At 30.9% G+C, this 18,560-nt stretch overlaps 1 protein-coding gene across 2 annotated transcripts in view; it reads left to right on the forward strand.

Moving 5' to 3' along the window:
• Positions 1-18,560, forward strand: part of LOC130900694 (mucin-2) — an 85,306-nt gene that overhangs the window by 12,099 nt on the left and 54,647 nt on the right. The window contains exon 1 of one of the 2 annotated variants that reach the window (XM_057811473.1): positions 11,158-11,328. The exons of the other annotated variant lie outside the window; for it this stretch is intronic. The gene's annotated coding sequence lies outside the window, so the exon portion shown is untranslated. Of the gene's footprint in view, positions 1-11,157; positions 11,329-18,560 lie in introns of those variants that run through there. 2 annotated transcript variants of the gene reach the window in all.

Consider the following 18,560-nt stretch of genomic DNA (forward strand, 5'->3'; position numbering starts at 1 on the left):
TCTATTAAAGCAATTTAGAATGGTCAATTCTGAATGGTACACCAGTATTTGTTTAACAGAAATGTTAGAAAAAATCATGGTAACCAATCGTAGAATACGAATCATTCTCCACCACGACAATGCGAGCTCTTACTCATCATTTCAAACAACATGACATGAAGGGACAGTTCTTGTTTGGTACCCAATGATTTTTTTTATCGTGACAGACATTATGATCGTGATTGTGAATCATATAACATAAATATCTATTCTCATTTTATTTCTAAACAATTAAATAACATATTTCTGCGCAGAAACATAATTTGACTGGATTATAACAAAACTCGATTGAAGTCTACTTCGCAATAGGCCGTTTTTTTTTCTAAAACAAGGTCTCGATGTAGTATAAGTTACTGTTAGATGTAATTAGTTTCATTTAGCACAAAAAAACATGGAATATTTCATAGATGCTACCGAATATCTTTCAGACGTTACCTAATTATAGGTTACAATGTTATAGAAAAATTTAGAACGAAAGAGGCATCTAAAGAATTTCGGTAATAAGAGGTCAGTTTTTTTTTCAATTAACTCGACCTAATGTAATAATAAACAAATTATAAGAAAATTGCCATCACGAATTTCGGTTCTAAACTTCAGATCGTACATAACAATTCACGTATGGATTCTAATTATGAAAATAAAGTAAAAAAAAGCTTGGTCAGGGGAATAAGTGGACTTATCTAGGATATTCTAAGTGATAGGAACGTTTTTCCTTAGATCTCCAGTATACAAAAAATATATAGAAAATTATCTTGATTTAAAATTTAAATGGTTAACTATTCCCCCCTTTATGAAGTATTAATAAGTGTGAAGAATAAGCGTGAAAGTATTCAAAAACCTAGGTCAACATATAACTTCTATTCGTTAAAAGATACACACCCTGTAAACCATAAAATTAAGTCTGTTAACTGAATCATATTTTGGAATGAGAAACTGAAATCCTCTCGCTATGAACGAGTGAGAAGGTTGGGGACATACCACTCGACGTCATTGCATAAGGTCATATTGATTTCTACTGGGGTGGATTTGAAATTATTTAAGAAAACTTTTCGAAATAATTCATGTCTATCGACAGATAGAATCTATAGGATTTTGGTCTAGTTTTTTATCATGCCAATGTTCGAATGTACAATTTAGAAAATATACTTAAAAATATCAGTTCAACTTTAAAGGCCTATAGCTATATTTAGAAAGTACCGGCACACCTTTTATATCTGAGTTTCAGGGATGTAGAAATTATTTAATATATTATTTCTTAGACCTTTTATATATGTTTATGTTTTCAAATCATCTTAATTTAAGGGATCTTATAAAATCAGTGATGATAAGTTTTTCTGATAGATCTATCCAACTATCTGATGCTTAGCTATTCAAAAAGGAAAAACTGCATTGAAGGAAAATAATTATCCGGAAAAATTGATAAGGATAAACAGATACTATAATCAACTAAGGAATAAAAAAAATGTAAGACACCAAAAACATAAGAAGTAATATTATCAAGTGCCTTGTACTAATTATGACGCTATCTACATTGGACAGGCATATCAGTATTTAGAAAATAGACTAAGACGTCATCAATACGATAACAAAAATAAAACTGCATTAACTAACAACGAAATATGGAAAAATAACTTAAATTCAATTAAAAAGATCAAAAATTCTTGGAACGAAAAGGAGAATTTTCACAAATGGTTCATAATGATAAGAACGAAAAAGCTATGAATGATAAAAAAGACCTAAATAATTTAATTATAATTCATAGCTCTATTTAGTAAATTCCAATACAACTACAAATAATTTGATTGATAATATTTTTGAGATGATTTTGTCAAATTGTCAATATCATATTTTGATAGAGATTGAAATAAGTCGAAACGTTTCAAAAATGATTAAAAAAACCGAATTTTATAACAGAAGAGACCTAAAATCAAAATTTGAAAACATAAATTAATTAATTTATATTTTTCATTAGTGAAACAATTTTCTCTGATGACGAATAATGCGAATTATTATTTTTGTTAGTATTTTTATGTTTGAAAAAATGGATATTCTAAAGTCCTGCCCTGATCGTAATAAGACTAATTAGTATACCGGCATCATGAGGGTTGGGACCCCTGCTGTATCCTGAACACTTGTCGCTCAGAAATGAAGGCTTTCAAAATATGAAAATATCCATAGAAAAATTCCTACCCACCACCATCTTCCATCGTTAATCTATTTACCCGGCGGTTGAACCGATGGTTGTTGTAAAATTTTGTCACCCGAACACTGGAAATAGACACCAAAATTTTTATGTTTTATTTTAACGTCGGGGGAGAAGTTCTAATTATAGATCAAAAAAACTATTTTTGGTTGTTTCAGTTTTTATATATGGAAGCTGTAAATTACGTGAATATGGTCACGTATTATTCATTTCTGGTAATACGATCTCAAGATGTTTTAGATAAAATAACAAAACGGTAAATTATGGATTAGAATTGAAACACTGCACCCGAGGCGTCAAAATATAAATCAATATTATAATGCCGTTTTACTATATTTAAGATGCACTGTAATTTGTTAATCCTCTTGAAGAATCTCATATTTTTTTATGATAAATTCAAGTATTTATTGCATATAGTTTTAAATATAAAAAAAAATTATATATTAATACCGTATAATTATATCAAATTGAAGATTTCCTTTCGACATTTTCTGTTACTCTAAATCTACCATATGAAGTATATAGGGTGATTCTTTTAACCACAGCCACAAAATTTGCGGACGGAGAACAAGAAATTACTGATGGAACGAAACAAAAAAAGTGTGAAAAACCTATCTGAACAGAAACATGAAACATAGACAAATCTTAATGTAAAATTACAAACAGAACAGGTATAAAAGAAACGTGGGATAAATACAAATGTGTCGATAGAGGTCGCAGCATCAATTTGGCAACACTGCTTCAATTGATAACCTTTTTAACAGCTGATAATTACTTTTTGTTTTACATTCCAATATACAGGGTGTTGCGGGCAAAAAATTCGGGAATGAGTAAGTGACGTGAAAATAATGCTTTGACATAAAAAAATTTTCTCATACGACGTCTCGTTTTTGAGCTATAGGCGATTAACGCGAAAATAGAACTGTTTCGATTCCGTGGTATCAATCTACCTATTCCACGCAACGAATCAACCCTTTTTTGATTGATTCCAAGGCCTCGATCTGCCTTGGAATTTCACCGAAGAAATGGAAAGCTGTAACAAAAAATATATAAAATGATTGAAATGATACACTTACCATCAAAAACACTATTGACACTAACACACTTACTGCTGGTCTTGAGCTAATTGGTCGTCTGGACCTTGTAATTATATGGGACCTATTGACGGGTTTTGGGTTTTTGGCGCGCGTGGGAAGTATATTATTGACGGAATGAAGAAGGTGTTTCCAAATTGACGGTAATCTCTGACTATCGTCTCTTTGATCAGACAATTTGGACGTTTGTCTAATTCGATAGCTTCCCTACTAATCCTGGACTTGAAAGAGCGGACTGAGATGATAGGTTTGGTTCTGTTAAAGTCAATTGTGTGTCCGGTATGGACATGAAGCTGGGCAAAAGTGTAGGAAATATCAGAATTAATCCACAGTGCTCCGTGGATCTCACAGAAATACGTCGATTTGTCTGGCCAATATAGGAACTACAGTATGCAGTTCAATTAGAATTTGATTGTGTATTACTACCTCCTGCAAGTATTATCAATAACTTATAACAATTTATGATTATTTTCCCCTGAATGTCTCTTTATAACGAACAGTTTCCTTGGCATGTAACACGATCCAAAAATCTACACATCTTCTAAAGCATAATTTTTATCGAGTTAAGCAACGAGTAAATTTTTGTTAAAAAATTTAATGAAGAATTTCGATAATACAGGTTATTCCTGTAAAAGTTACGGATTGTTAACTATTCGACATGAACTATCCTAGGCCTTTAGATAGTGATGTAGAACTATTTTGCAACATTAACCCATTCAATATGGAGAGCGTATCGGCGCGTTCTTCCATTCCTCACCCACTGACGGTGCGCGTGCCGGCACGCTCTCCTTTCCCTTCACCAATGATGAAGAGCGTGTCGGCGCCCTCGTTTCCCTTCACTTTACAACTCGACACCAAACTATCCGTTACAACCAAAGGACTCAGCTTTGTACTCCCATGATTCTCGAAGAAAGAGTGGATAATACGCCGTACACCGTTAAAATCGGACAACTGAAAGTCCCTTTTGTGTAAATTGAATTTCAGGTAAGTGAAACATATTTTTTACTTTTGTTATAGTTATTAATTTTTAAATTCCACCTGTTGTATAAGTGAAATCATGTTAAAAAACAATTATGATAACCAAATAATGACATTTTTTCTAATTAAAAATATTTAATTCCAACATTTCGTTCAGTCTATTTTATAAAACTATTTTTGATACATAACTTCACAAGTTTTTTATGAAGATTCTTGTAAATTGGACCAAACATTTATTTTTGAGACCATTTTTAGAATTATCATCATTTTTAAATACTTTGTTTTGTTTTTTTAGTTATTTTTCAAGTCCTGGGATATATTTCTCCATAAAACATTCTGTTTTTATTTTTTCTGATTTCACTTTAACCCATTCTAACTTTTATAATCAATATCGTTTCTATATTTCTCACAGTGTATTTTTGTTCATTTTTTTTAATCGATTTAGAATACGATATAATTATGAACATCCTTCAGAGAAAAACCCCGGCTCGGACTGTTCAAATAAAACCCCCTTGTGCTTAGTTGACTGTCTCGTAAACGATCATAAAATATGGAGTTGTAATTATAGTAAATAAGTGTATTGTTTGTAAATATAATTTTTAATTGAATTTATATAAATTTTCTTATGTTAATTTTAGTAAGTAGATAAGTTTTTGATAAATTGTACATTTAATAAACGTTTTATAAAAAAAAATGTAAAAGGTTGTTTATTTATTATTTTTCTTACAACAGTTTCATTTGATTAACATTATAAAAAAAAGGTGAAATTTTTATATGATTTTAACTAATCGTTAAAGTAATTAATACACACAATCACATTTTTTTTTATTATTAGTTCAATTTCTTGGTTTTGGAACCAACAAGGAATTAGTTACAAGGTAATTCACGAAGTAGGCTACCCGCTACACAGGTGAACTGTTCCCTTTACCACTGACGGATATCGAGCCGAGACGCATCCGCTTAATTATCGGAAATAGGACCTCGCGATTTTTTTAATTCAAATCAATATTAAATCAAATAATTTGTATCAAAATGCTTTCCGTCAGAGCCAAAGATTCATCTCAAATAGCCCCTTATTCAGTGATAATGAATTGAATGAAGTATTGAATGGGTTAAACGCCTATAACTCGTTATCTACTCACACCCGAATTTTTTGCATCAATCTCGGAACACCCTGTATATTTTGCTTGGGTTAAAAACTATTAAAAAAATGATTTAGACTATTTTTTTACCTCCTTCACTTTCGAGAGGTCAAATCCTTTGAGACACACTTATGTCACAGATATTTGAGTGTTTGTTTGAAATTGCAGGTGATTTTGAGGGTTGCCGTTTTCGGAACTCCAGCTATTAGAAGTATTTAATCATCTCCAATTGTTAATATGCATTAGATAATATTAATATATGTATATTAAAATGGCGGAACAACTAAGTACATCTTTTCAAATGAAAGCTGTTGTGATTTCTATTAATTTACTCAAATAACTCACTCAAACCCGTACCAAGTGCAATAATTAAATGAGGATTGAGTAGATATGTGTTGGACTCAAATAGATACCCATAACATTAAATTTTAATGTATTCCTAAATGTCTGTTAATTTTATAACACAGATTTCTCTCTTTGTAAAAATAGTAAATCGTTCTTCTGAAACTGTTCACTAAAGCCATCAATTATCATTAAAAAAAAACTCTTCTAACTGCCATGCACATGCAAACCTGCACTCAGCGTTCTGCAACATCTTACAGTGGCGTGGACAACTGAAGGTATCCGACGCTCTTTTTAGATTTTTTCCACTGTAGCCTAAATTCTACATATTTTTGAAATTTGACGGCATATTTTCTTGGTTATATATATTTTCAACCTGAAGCTTATTGCATCGGATTCCAGGTATCACTTATCAATCGGTTATTGGAACCTTTGGGTTTTCCAAAACACTAGACCCATTACCTGCCGCATCTAATTCTTTACTGTGACCAGTTATTTTTATCGGCGGCATTTTATAGTTGATATTTCGCAAAATGGTCTTTCCCAATTATTTTTGATTGATTTCTATATTGTCATTAAAAGTAAGTAAGCAAAATTTCAATTTGATTGGTTAACGAAAAGTTAGTTAAATATTGATTACAAAATTTGTACCATACAAACAATCAATGTAAGCTGAATAATATGGTAACAACGACTGAACTTATTTTTATGTTTAATTTAAAAAAATATCTATAGTCACTTCAAAGTTGACATATTTTTAAACAATAAATGCCTAGAACTGGAATCACGTAGGTATTAAAAATAAATATTTTAAAATAACCAAATTTTAAATAAAATTGGTGTTGCGCCACTGTTTTCTGGATGAAACTCTTTAAAGTCCATCAAACATTAGTTTAACAATTAATTTCAGTAAATTAGTTCTTAGATACACATCCGATGAGTACAAAAATTATGATTTAATATTATGGAAATCAATTCCATTTGATGTGTATATAAATAACAGATTGGAATTTTTTGAGTGCACTTAGAAAATCGTTTTGTTAGCTATCCGCGATAAAAAAGGTTTTAGAATATTTCAATCATCCGTCAATACCAAGTAGTAGATACTCAAAAAAAATCAAATTACGAAACGTGGTAATTGAAGAAGCTGAAAAATCAAAAAGTAATCAGAAGTATAAACAAGGCTTAATACAAAAAATACAGAGAAGGATTTTTCGATAAAGTGGTAGCTTTACATCAAGAAACATAATGACAAAATGAAAGCAATTTTACATTAGACGTGCGCTTGCAGCGAGTCGTTACAGAAAAATTTAAAAATTTAACTGTGCAAGAATCTGTGGAGTGTAGACAATATCATCTACAACATATTCCATAGATATTCGATGAGATCCTAATATAACAGTTGGGAGATTCTTGGTTCTCTGAAGACGATAACTTGGTTATCGAAACGCGCGCCAGACAATGTAATCGTGAGTGTTGGTGTAGTGGTAGTGTGAACAGTGTGTTCACTACGATTTTAAAAAAATAATATTATAAAAACTTATTATAATCCACATACAATTTTTTATTTTATTTGTAATCATTTCTTAAAAAGAACATCATCCAAATGTGCATCATCGCGCTACAAACATTCCTCGAATGTAGATCTCAAATTGGTAAAAACTCGCTGGCACAGGTATCCCCACATAAAAGGTGTTAGGTCCGGATTTCCTGGCGGCCAAGCAATGTCACCTCGATGATATATCAGTTTCCCAACAAACATCTGCTTTACGACCGCCAAAAAGGCATTAGAAGTATGACCATCTTATTGAAACCATTTCATTCGATTATAAGCTTCGAATTGTTGTAGCTACGGAATAAAAAAATCCCTTAAAATGGCTATGTATCGTTCAAAATTTACAATGACAGATTGACCATGTTGATTTTGAAAGAAGTAGGGTCCGATAATTCCGTGCGCTGATATGGCCGCTCAAACGGTTACTTTCGGCGAATGCAGAGGCTTTTGGATTTTCTGCAGCCCAGAAACGGCAATTCTGTCTATTGACATGCCCATTTAAGTGAAAATGGGCTTCGTCGGAGAACAGAATATTGTTAAAACTTTCAAAGCTTCACAACAGGTGTAATTTTAGATCTTTCGACAAAATGCGACATAAAGATACAGCAAGTTTGGCTGATCACTTGCGAATCGATAGACCAAGATTACGTTGAACTGAAGCTCTAACTTGTTGAATTATGTCTTTTGTTTTTGTTGATCTTGAGCATTCCGTAGGCTTCTGATTAAGAACTAGTAACTTTCTGACCCACGATCGAATCACACTTTCCCTCGGACACTGATTTATGTCATATAATCCAAACTCACGTTGAAACAAACGCAATAGCACACGAATCGCCATTTTTTAAATAATGTTTAATGCACGTTGCGGTCCGGTTCTTGCGCCTTTCTGGCCCACCCAGTACATTAACCCCTTAATTACTGAGTAATTACAAGCCAAATTGCTTAGACCAAATCAAATTCTGGAATTCTACAAATAACGAAACGTCAGCTTCCTTCTTTGATGCACAAACACCAAAAAATAAACTCTTGAAATATATAGTGCTACACGTCGCTACTAATTATCAAACAAAAGAAAATTTTGGATAATTTTGAAAAATAAATTTCTTATAATATTCTTCTGCATATTGAAAAATTAAAAGTTATTTATAACCCAAGGGATGTAAATAACATTTACTCTTACTCGCCCTATCAATGTTAATATTCCATACTGGGTTTCAAATATAAGGTGATATTATTTCAGTGGTTGTAAGCTGACCTACAACCCGTCAACATCCCAGCACCCCCAGTTGTGTCCTGCGGTTAACCGGACCTGTAAAGGTCTAAACTAGTTGCGTCCGGATTGACCAATTTCTTATACACAGGCTAAATACATCTTACTAAGAATTACATCTACCTTAAAATTTGGGTTATGTTTTTGGTTATGATATTTCAACTAATTACTTCAAATTTATCCCCATCCATGGGGGGTGTTATGATTAATAAGTTGGTAATATGTATTTTACTTAAGCTCCAGGTAAGAAAATGGTTAACCAGAATTCAATATTTAGATATCGATAATCCTGTTAAGTATAATTATTTAAAGAAGTATTTAGTAATAATAATGATAAGTAGCAATTTTCTTTCGATTTAAATATGGTGAAAATTCTTCTCGGTTCTCATATTTTATATTTCTTTGGAGCATTAGGCCTGAAAAAGATCATTGGGTAAGCTGAAAGTGTCCCTTGAGAGAATATGTGGAGTCTGAAAAGAAATAGTCCAAAATTCCACTATTACATATATAAAAGTGAAAAAAATGGAACAGTTAAATCATTAGATAAAGACGAGAATGCTTTTCTTACTTTTTCCAAAAATTTTCTCACCTCATTATTGAAAAGATTGAAACTGATATTTCTGATCGCCTCCTAATTAGACATCTTACAAAATTACTCAATTTAGAAATTATATGACTGAGTTGGAACTGAAGTTTTGGACAACTTTCGTCTATGTTATGCAGAATTTTCCTAGAAATGAAAAATGTGAAAAATATTCTGAAGTTACAGAAGACCTTCTGCTACAATTTAAAAACTATGGGGTGGAATTTGAGAATAGAACTCAACTTCCTCTAGGACTTACCCGTCATGGAAAAGCACCTTCAGGGTTTCTGAGATACGAATATGACTAATGATAGTCACTGATACGTCATTATCGATAGTCTACATCGAAACGTAGTTTTTTAATGATGTTCAGTACATTTTTTCTCAGTAAATACATAGCTGAAATTCTTCCAATCATTGCATAGTGTTATCTAAAAGAAAAAGGGCCGCCGAGAGATTTTTGGTGGTCCGGAGCAAAGTTTGGTCCCTAGCTTACCCCCCGCCCCATGTGAAAAAATGGACAAAATAAGTAATTGAAAAAACTCTTATTCTAAAACTGTCCTAATGTTTCATTTTTCCAAAGTCCGTCCACAAATTAATAAAAATTCGTGGTATGGGTTGAGCTTTTCTGAAATGTTCAGTTCAAATTGATTTCTAGTTTTAATTGCTTATAATACTTGTTAACAAAATATTTGAACTATTTTGAAACTAATTAATAAAAAAGCACGAAGTTCAAGGATAAGTGATCATTCAAACTTTTTCTTTACGTTTTTCATTCTTTATCTTAAACAAAACCATACTTTGTTTAAAAAAAAACTAAATTTTTGAAAGCTTCGTAAGCAATCATTCAAAAAATAAAAATAAACACAAGGTAAAGCAATTCTTAAACCTTATGTTTCTCAAAGTTTTTACACGAAAAGTTATGAATTGAAACCTTGTTAAATAATAATTTTTCAGCTGTTTCATGTTCGATGCTGAGTAACACCAAATGATTCAATCTCTGTTCACCAGTAGCCGATTCTTTATTAATGATAATCTGCTTAAGGCAAATATAACAGGTTGAGTAAAATTGAGTAAATAAATAACTGAGGTCACTGAGGTCTAAGCGTAGTGGGCTACTGCGTATCAACGTCTATACAACTGTCAAAAAAGACGCACCTGTACGTGGACGTGGACAATGTGTGTGTTTAAAATTGGTTTAAAATTTCTCAGGTTTTTTATATAAATAAAAAAATAAGGCCTCTTGTGGGACTCCCAGGGGAAATCTACCCCCTCTCTAATGGGCCCGATTTTCTGACATATTTTGATACCGAAATTGAGAAAACATCCGAGAAAAAAGTCTTGTTTCATCAAGAAGGAGCGAGACAAATAAATATAATTGATTGAAATGCATATTTTGACAAACTGATTTAAAAAAATTAGAATTTAAGTTAAGTGAAAATATTAATGAATGTTCAAAAATAACATGAATATTGACTCGTATTCTGTTAAAATAATAATATCTTGTTTCCTTTCAATAATTACTTTATAATCCAAATTTCATAAAAGGCATTTTCTTGATTGCACTCTGTATAATTCATCGATTATTTCACAGCAAATGAACTCAACAATATTTCAAATAGCGGATAATAGTTATTAAAACGTGTCTAATTATAATTAAAGTTAACAATTTAACAAACTAAAAGAACGTTTATAAAAAAAGAAAAATTAATTTTCAAAACAATTCGCCATATTCCACATCATCTAAAACACGATTTATATTCTAAAAGTTGGGCAATCGAAATTTGAACTTGTGTTTTCCTCGTCATCAGCTGCATTCCTCGATCTTCTTGCGCCTCCGGCCTTAAACTAACAAAACCGTACAGAGACTCCGAAGACTTCGAAGACATCGAGTTTTACCCCCGCTCTGGTAGTATTTAAACTTGCTGCTCTCAGAATCGCATGAGTTTAGCGTAAACTACCGGCGAATATATTTCGCGTCATTCGCGGACATTCTGTACTTCTTTGCCGCGTATCGTCGAGTGATCCATCCAGAGGACTAAAGTGCAGGACGAGGCAGAGGACTCTGCTCGATTTTTTCCCTTAGAATATTTTTTTTTCAGTTTTTCGGATTTATTTTGAGGTAAGTGAGGTGTACAAAGTGAATTAGTGTTTTTGTGATGAGGTGGTTTTTTTTTTGATATTTTTTTGAGGTGGTTTTTAGTGATAGTCACTTTGTGTTCAATTTGAACGGGATTTTCATTCATGTTTTTATAATTTTCTATCTGAAAATCGTCAATTAATTATATACAAACGAAAAATCCATCCTAATATAACAAATATTTATAAACTAGTTTCTTAATTTTATTTGAGCTACGATGGTGTTTCTGAGATATTGAAATTAAAAAGTTGAAATTTGATATCTTAGAATTTTTATCAGAAACATTTATATAATAAATTTATTTTGAAAAAAAAAATCCAATTAGTGATATTAAATATTTTTTTATTCGATTATAGTGATTACATCAATTTTTTGTCATTATTATAATTTAAAATTTTTGTTTTCAATGAATTTTTAAAAATCTATTTTACATTCATTCTACATAAAATTTGGAATTAAAATTGAAATAATAAACTAAATAAATTGAAAAGTATGATTTTTATATATCAAATTTAATTAAAAATAATTTTCATTATGTTTTAGCGGAAAGATTATTTTTTTTATTCTTATTATAAATTGTGAGATGGGAAAATATAATTTTATCCAAACCACTTTTTATATCCCGGAGATTTTTTTTTATTAAACATAGAATACCAAAAATAATTCACACAATAGTTATGAAATAATTTTCTCTAATTTTTTTGATAATATTTAAATAGATGTTATATATATTTTTCAAATAATAAATTAGGGATATTGGAAAATATGAATGAAGATATAAAAATTGTGTAAAATCCTCATATATTTCATAGTTTTTTTATTTCATTCCACAGATATTATTAGTTATTAAAAAATATTTTTTGTTGGAAAGAAATATATAATACATTCTTTTGAAGGTTGGGAGTACTTATGATTTGATTAAAATTTATTTGAAACACTTTAATTTATTTTTAATGGTAAATATAATTTTCTTATTGATTTTATCGACTTTTTTATGACGTAATATTTTTTTTAACTCTCACTATGGATTACCTCAAGATTCTAATTTTTTGTACAAGCAATCCTAGAACTAGATAATTTGATAAATTTTCTAATGAAATATGTTGAGCTCATAAATTTTTTTAACATAAAAACCTCTAATATATAGAATATAGTTTAAATTAATTTTGAAACCCGCAAAAAATTAGTCCCATAAGGTTATTAGAATCATTTTTTGTATCCAAATTATACATATTTCAACATTTATAAAAATCTTATCGCATTCCTTCAGGCCTATCAATCCGGCCGGTCTCCTTCATTTTTTTTGACTATCTACAAAAATATAATATGAGTTAATTGGTTGAGTCCGAGGAGAAGTAAAAGCGGACGTTAAAATTTTTTTTAATTTTTTGTCTACTCAATGCTGCTCTTTTAATTGAGATAAGTAATTAATTTTAGTCTAAGAACACTCATAAAATCAAGCTCTTTCATTTGAGAATAATATGAGTCAATTGGTTGAGTCCGATGAGAATTAAGAGTAGACAATAAAATTTTACTGAATTTTTTCTTTACTCGATGCTGCATATCTCGACTTCTAATTGAGATAAGTGATTAATTTCATTTGAGATATAATATGAGTGAATTGGTTGAGTCTGAGGAGAGTTAAATTGGTGGCTGATTTTTTGACTTTGCTGCGGAGAAATATGAGTCCTATCGTAATCAATAAAAAGATTCCAAATTTAGAAAGGAAAAAATTCTAATTCACCTTTGAATCGTAATGAACTTCCCATACCAGCAAAATTGATTCCGAAGGTCTTATTAATGAATTACCAGTTCATTTGCATTTTTTTGCAATAACGTTAATTAAAATTCACCAAAATTAATCTATTTTGTTGACATTTATTTTTTTATATTAAAATATCCTTCATAATTGGTAAATAATGAATTGAAAAATTATTTCTCTATAATATTAGACAATTAGAATTCGTCGATTGTAGTAACAAATTCCCTTTACGTCATTCTATATTTAAATTACTCGTATTTTTTATTTTACATTTTTTAGAATACTAATCGACGATTTGTATAAAATTGAAATAACTGATTCATCATTACAACTCGAATGGAAAATCCATTCAACCTTGTAACTTAATTCTTTCAATAGAAAATTCCTCAAATTTCTCCGAAAGTTTTTTATATAAAGTTATCAAGAACGAACTGTTTATCAGTAGACACATAAATGCACATAATAACAAACTAAAAAGTAAATTCGTCAGTTACATAAGGGAAGTTGAAAGTAAATTATTATGTTTCGTATATTACCCTGTATAAAAACTGTATTGAAATCGAACTACTTTAAAAATTCTTTTTCTTAATATTAAGCATTTAGTACATTTAGGAAAAATGGTATATTCGTGAGGTGTATGGCTGTTTAATTTGTAAGTTATGATGTTTTCGTTGAAATTTGATTTTCCACTTTTTAAATCCACGTTTTCTCTGTCTTCTTCTATAATTATTACCCTGCTATTTTGATTTAAAACGTTCTTTTTAGTATTCTGTTTCTAGGCACGAGACATATATATCTGGACCATCTCAATTGTGCTTCATAGCTATTTACATCTTTCATTTTTTGACATATATTTTCGAAAAGAATGTTCCCCAATCGCATTAGGTATTCATAGCTTTGTTTGTCCCATATTCGAACATCATATACTTCATCTTTTCCCTCTATTATCATGTTTTTATTTTATTCGTATTTAGTCCCAGTTTATTCAAGTTCGTAATCAATATTTCTAGGTTATGTTGTAGATTTACCGATTTCACTAATAATGCCAAATCATTTATTCCATTATATACGTTGGTTTCTTCTTCTTATTTGATTCCTTTCCCTTTTTATTGTTTTCTCTATTACCATTGATTGTTCAAGTCCTATTTTTGTGCCCAATTCACTTGATGGCCGATAAGATGTTGAAGTTAGGGTCGCACTTCCACGTCAAAAACGGATGAAAATATCAAAAAACTCTTGTTCCATCTGACTATCGGCTAGGTATTCTTGTGATTGCTGGATCTATAGGAAAAATTTTAATATGCGGAGAGTGTATGCGAAACTGGAGATGAAAATCCTCACATTTGAATAACACACACACACGTACGGGTGAGAAAACCCGTCTCTCTAAGTATCTACCTCCTGAAATATCCACGGAGAAGGACATTCCACCGACCTCCTGTCATTTCGACAGGTCTTTATCCTTATTCGCAGTTTCGCGCGTAAACTCCTTCTACGGGAGATTCTAGGAAGTCTTACCTTTTTGTTAAGAATTAGCCTGTTGGCTATATACTCTTGGCTTCGTTTTCTGGACACTTTGAATGCGATTGGAGCTTGCACCGTACCTCAGGAAGGAAAGGTATATATTGAATATAAATAATATCAAAATAAAATAGCACTTCGCGAAGTTTTCTTTGAAAATATATTTCTAGGAATTATTTTAATTTATTATTAATATCTACGACACTGTTCGGTATCGGCATATACGATAATCCACCGTTAAATACAAGTTTATCTAGTTTCTTCATTTCCATCGTTAGAGAATTTTAAATTGTCTTCTACCACTTGAAAGCAAACGATATTTCTTTGAATATACCACCGCAATGTTTGCCGACACACTTTGCATCCCCATGCAAGCACCATTGAGACCACAAACATATGCTTTTTCCCACGATCCACCATGTTTAGTATCATGACCGATGATGAAGTCACTTTACGTCTTGAAAATTATGAATAAGTAAAATAGAACGAGAGTGTTTGATTTTAATTTACAAAATTAGTGTTCTTGGGAACTTAATAAATAAAAAAAAAGTTTTAAGAATATAAAATAGTTGAAAGGTATTTTGATCAGCCGAAGAAAATTTATAAAATAGTTCGAAAAATTTTGTATTTGTCAAAGAATACAAGAACTGTCTGAAAAAGATCAGAATCACTAATAAAACCAAAAACGTATTTTCCGGGAATTTATAATAAAACTGTACTGAAGCTTATTTTAAAATAATGTTTTACTAAATTTGTCGATACCTTTCGTAGATCATTGTGATCAAATTTGCGTGATCCAAATTATTTTTGCTAATCCTAAACATTGGTTATAAGGAAAAATCTGTCGCTTGGATTAAAGAAAAATCTTTCACGAAAAATCAATTTCTTAAAAACCAGGTCGCTTTTGAAACTTCAGTTCACAACTTCATTTAGTTAGATCTATCTTCTTCAAAAGTTGATGTAATGAAGATTTCTTCATAATATGATCTCATATGATATGGAATATACTTTTTAATCTTATATCCTGCGGCTTTTTATGCTTCTATAGGAGTTTCTCAAATCTAGATTAATATATAGGGTTTCTGTCAATGAAAATTCTAGCTGCTGTGTATTTTTTTACACCAAGACACAAAATCTAGTCATACTAAAACCAGTTTTCGTAGAAAATCCATATATTGTTATAAAAGGAATACAGTGTTTCAGATTTTCCTTCTAACTTACTCCAAATAAATGATTGGATTTCAAAAAAGTTTGCTCTTAAAAAATACTGATATTTTTAAAAAATCTTTCTATTACAATCAATAAAAACCTCGTCATGATATCGATTAGTTCTAGTTATATGGAAAAGCTGGCTTTAGTACCATGATAGGAAAACACAAATTTTTCGGTTCGGTACCTTTGACAGTAATTTTGCATGTACTCAAAAAAATCTATTTCGAATTCATTTCCAATAAGAGTCCGTAAACTTTTTTATCCACTTTTACATTTTTATTCAGATATAGGCGTCTGATTTTAGGTTTTAATGCTACAAATCTCTATTTGCACATACCCAAATCTATGACCATAATTTGCAGATATTGCATTTTCGTGATTTACAGACCTTAACAAAGTTAACAGTTTAAAGATTATTTTCACTCAAAACAGGATAAGAGATTCGTTTTTTTTTTCTCATGATTATGTACTACATTATTTGAAGTACATTTTTCAAGCATCACAAAGCTTTTCTTCTTAAAACTCCACTGGAATTAACAACTATCCTATCAGCTGTTATGATACCAACTTGCTTTTCTGCCTTTCGATTTTCAATTCTCAATTTTCATTCTTTTCACAAAAGTCAAAAAGGTTTCATAACTTTGGAAAATTTATACTTTGTTTTAGACAATTGTATTATACATATTTAAAAAAAAAAGTGGAAATTACACAATACAATAAATATTTAGGGTCAATACGTTATACCCTAGTATCTCAACGTAATTTTCAACGTAATCTCCTTGTAGCCATTAACTGGCTATATTACCTCTTCATTGTTGGAAAATATTCAACCACTGAGCCGTTTTTTTAAGCCTGGGAACAGAAAATAATAGGAGGAGGCTAAATCTGGTGTATATGTGGTCATTTTTGCTTGATTTCTTAGCTCAAACGTTGCAATAAGTTCGTCGTGGATAGATCGACTTTTTCAAGATAGTCAATGTAAATTATCCCAAAAAACCGACGCCATGACCTTGTCTGCAGATGGAACAGTCTTTGTCTTCTTTAGAGTCGATTCTCTCTTTTCAGTCCAATGTTTTGATTGTTCTTTTGTTTTAGTTGTGAAGTGATGGTTTCCCGTTTCATCCATGATTATGAAAATTTGGCTTTATATTTGTGAAACATTGCCAAATACTCGATCTAAACATCTTCACAACGCTGTTTTTGTGATTAAATGTAGCACCCATCTGGCGCACAGCATTCTCATGTCTAAATTTTCAATTCATATGCGATGTAGCGCAATTTTTGGAATTCCCAATATGTCTGCTAACTTTAGCACTTTCGATCGAAGATCATCCAACGGATTTTCTCCAACATTTCTGGAAGCGTCATCTCATTTTTTTCCAGCATCACTATAGATGGCTGCCAAACAAATACTAAACAACGTGGTTTCTTCAAACTTGAAACATATGGTGTATAGGTTGTGTATTTTCCCATACCGTGGTATTATTCATGCAAATTCCGCCATCTCTAGGTCAGGCCAGGTACTTCTGGGACCATCCTCGTATTATTGGAATCACGTGGGATGGAGTACTGATCAGTATGAATGTGAAGAAATGAATAAAAACTCTTCTAAATAATTAAGACTTTTGAAGAATAGTTAAAAAACAGACAAAGTACGTCAATGAATAATTCCAAATATAAACAAATATTAGACACTCCCTATACAAATTACTGTTTTTATTTGTGGAATTTTCATTGATAATTGCACAAAAACTTCGAATTAATATGCTAGAATGAATATTCGATGCTTACCTACTTTTTATTGTAAAAAAATATAATCATTTGAAAGAAATAACTGTCCAATCAAATCGCAACTCTGGTATGAATCAAAATATCCATCAGTGAAGCAGTAGTTGATATGTATATAAAAAAATAACAACAGTTAGAAAAAGCTTAGACATAATAGGAAGGTATGCATCTTCGTCTTCTCATCTCAGGTATGTTCACATGGTAGTGACCTCCACCGAGGCAGGTTACCAGCAAAGTCGCGGTCAGTACATTCGATTTTTTATGTCTGATACATTGTCGTTTAAAACGTACATATTTGTATAGTCAATATTTAAGTACTATCTGTATTTTGAAATGAATTTGCTCTTCGTATTCGATTCATATTTATTCACGATCTTGAAATTTTTCCAATTGTCTCAAACCATTTTATATTATTGAATAAACGCTATTGATTTGTGGCCTATTCCAAAGAGTATTATCCTTTTCTTTAAAAGAAATAATTGATCTTCCGAATTTATTATTATCCTACAGAGAGACATATTTCCATACCATACTTTATTTATTAATTAACAAATTAATACGTTTTAAGGCTCAAAAAAGGTATAATCAGAAATGTTCCATGTATATGTTGAATCTAAATTTACTGCAGAATACCACGTGTATGAAAAACCGGTTACAGCAAGTTACAAGTTAGCGTGGATAGGGTGAAGATATAAAAGTTGGCTTATTCAAATCAGCTTTCCCAAAAGAAACTGTCGCAAATCTGCAAACCAATGAAGAGTTGGATAAAGTCGTCAGGGAATTCGGTAGAGGAAAATATCCTCAGCAAAAACAAAACGAAGACCAGGATATTGACCAGGAAACAGACAACCTGCATGATGGTTTTACTGAAGCTGAAGATGATAGTATGGAAAATGCAGATAATGATTAAAGAGAAAACTCCAGTAAAATA

Source organism: Diorhabda carinulata, chromosome X (assembly GCF_026250575.1).
Source record: "Diorhabda carinulata isolate Delta chromosome X, icDioCari1.1, whole genome shotgun sequence".
Classification (NCBI taxonomy): Eukaryota; Metazoa; Arthropoda; class Insecta; order Coleoptera; family Chrysomelidae; genus Diorhabda; species Diorhabda carinulata.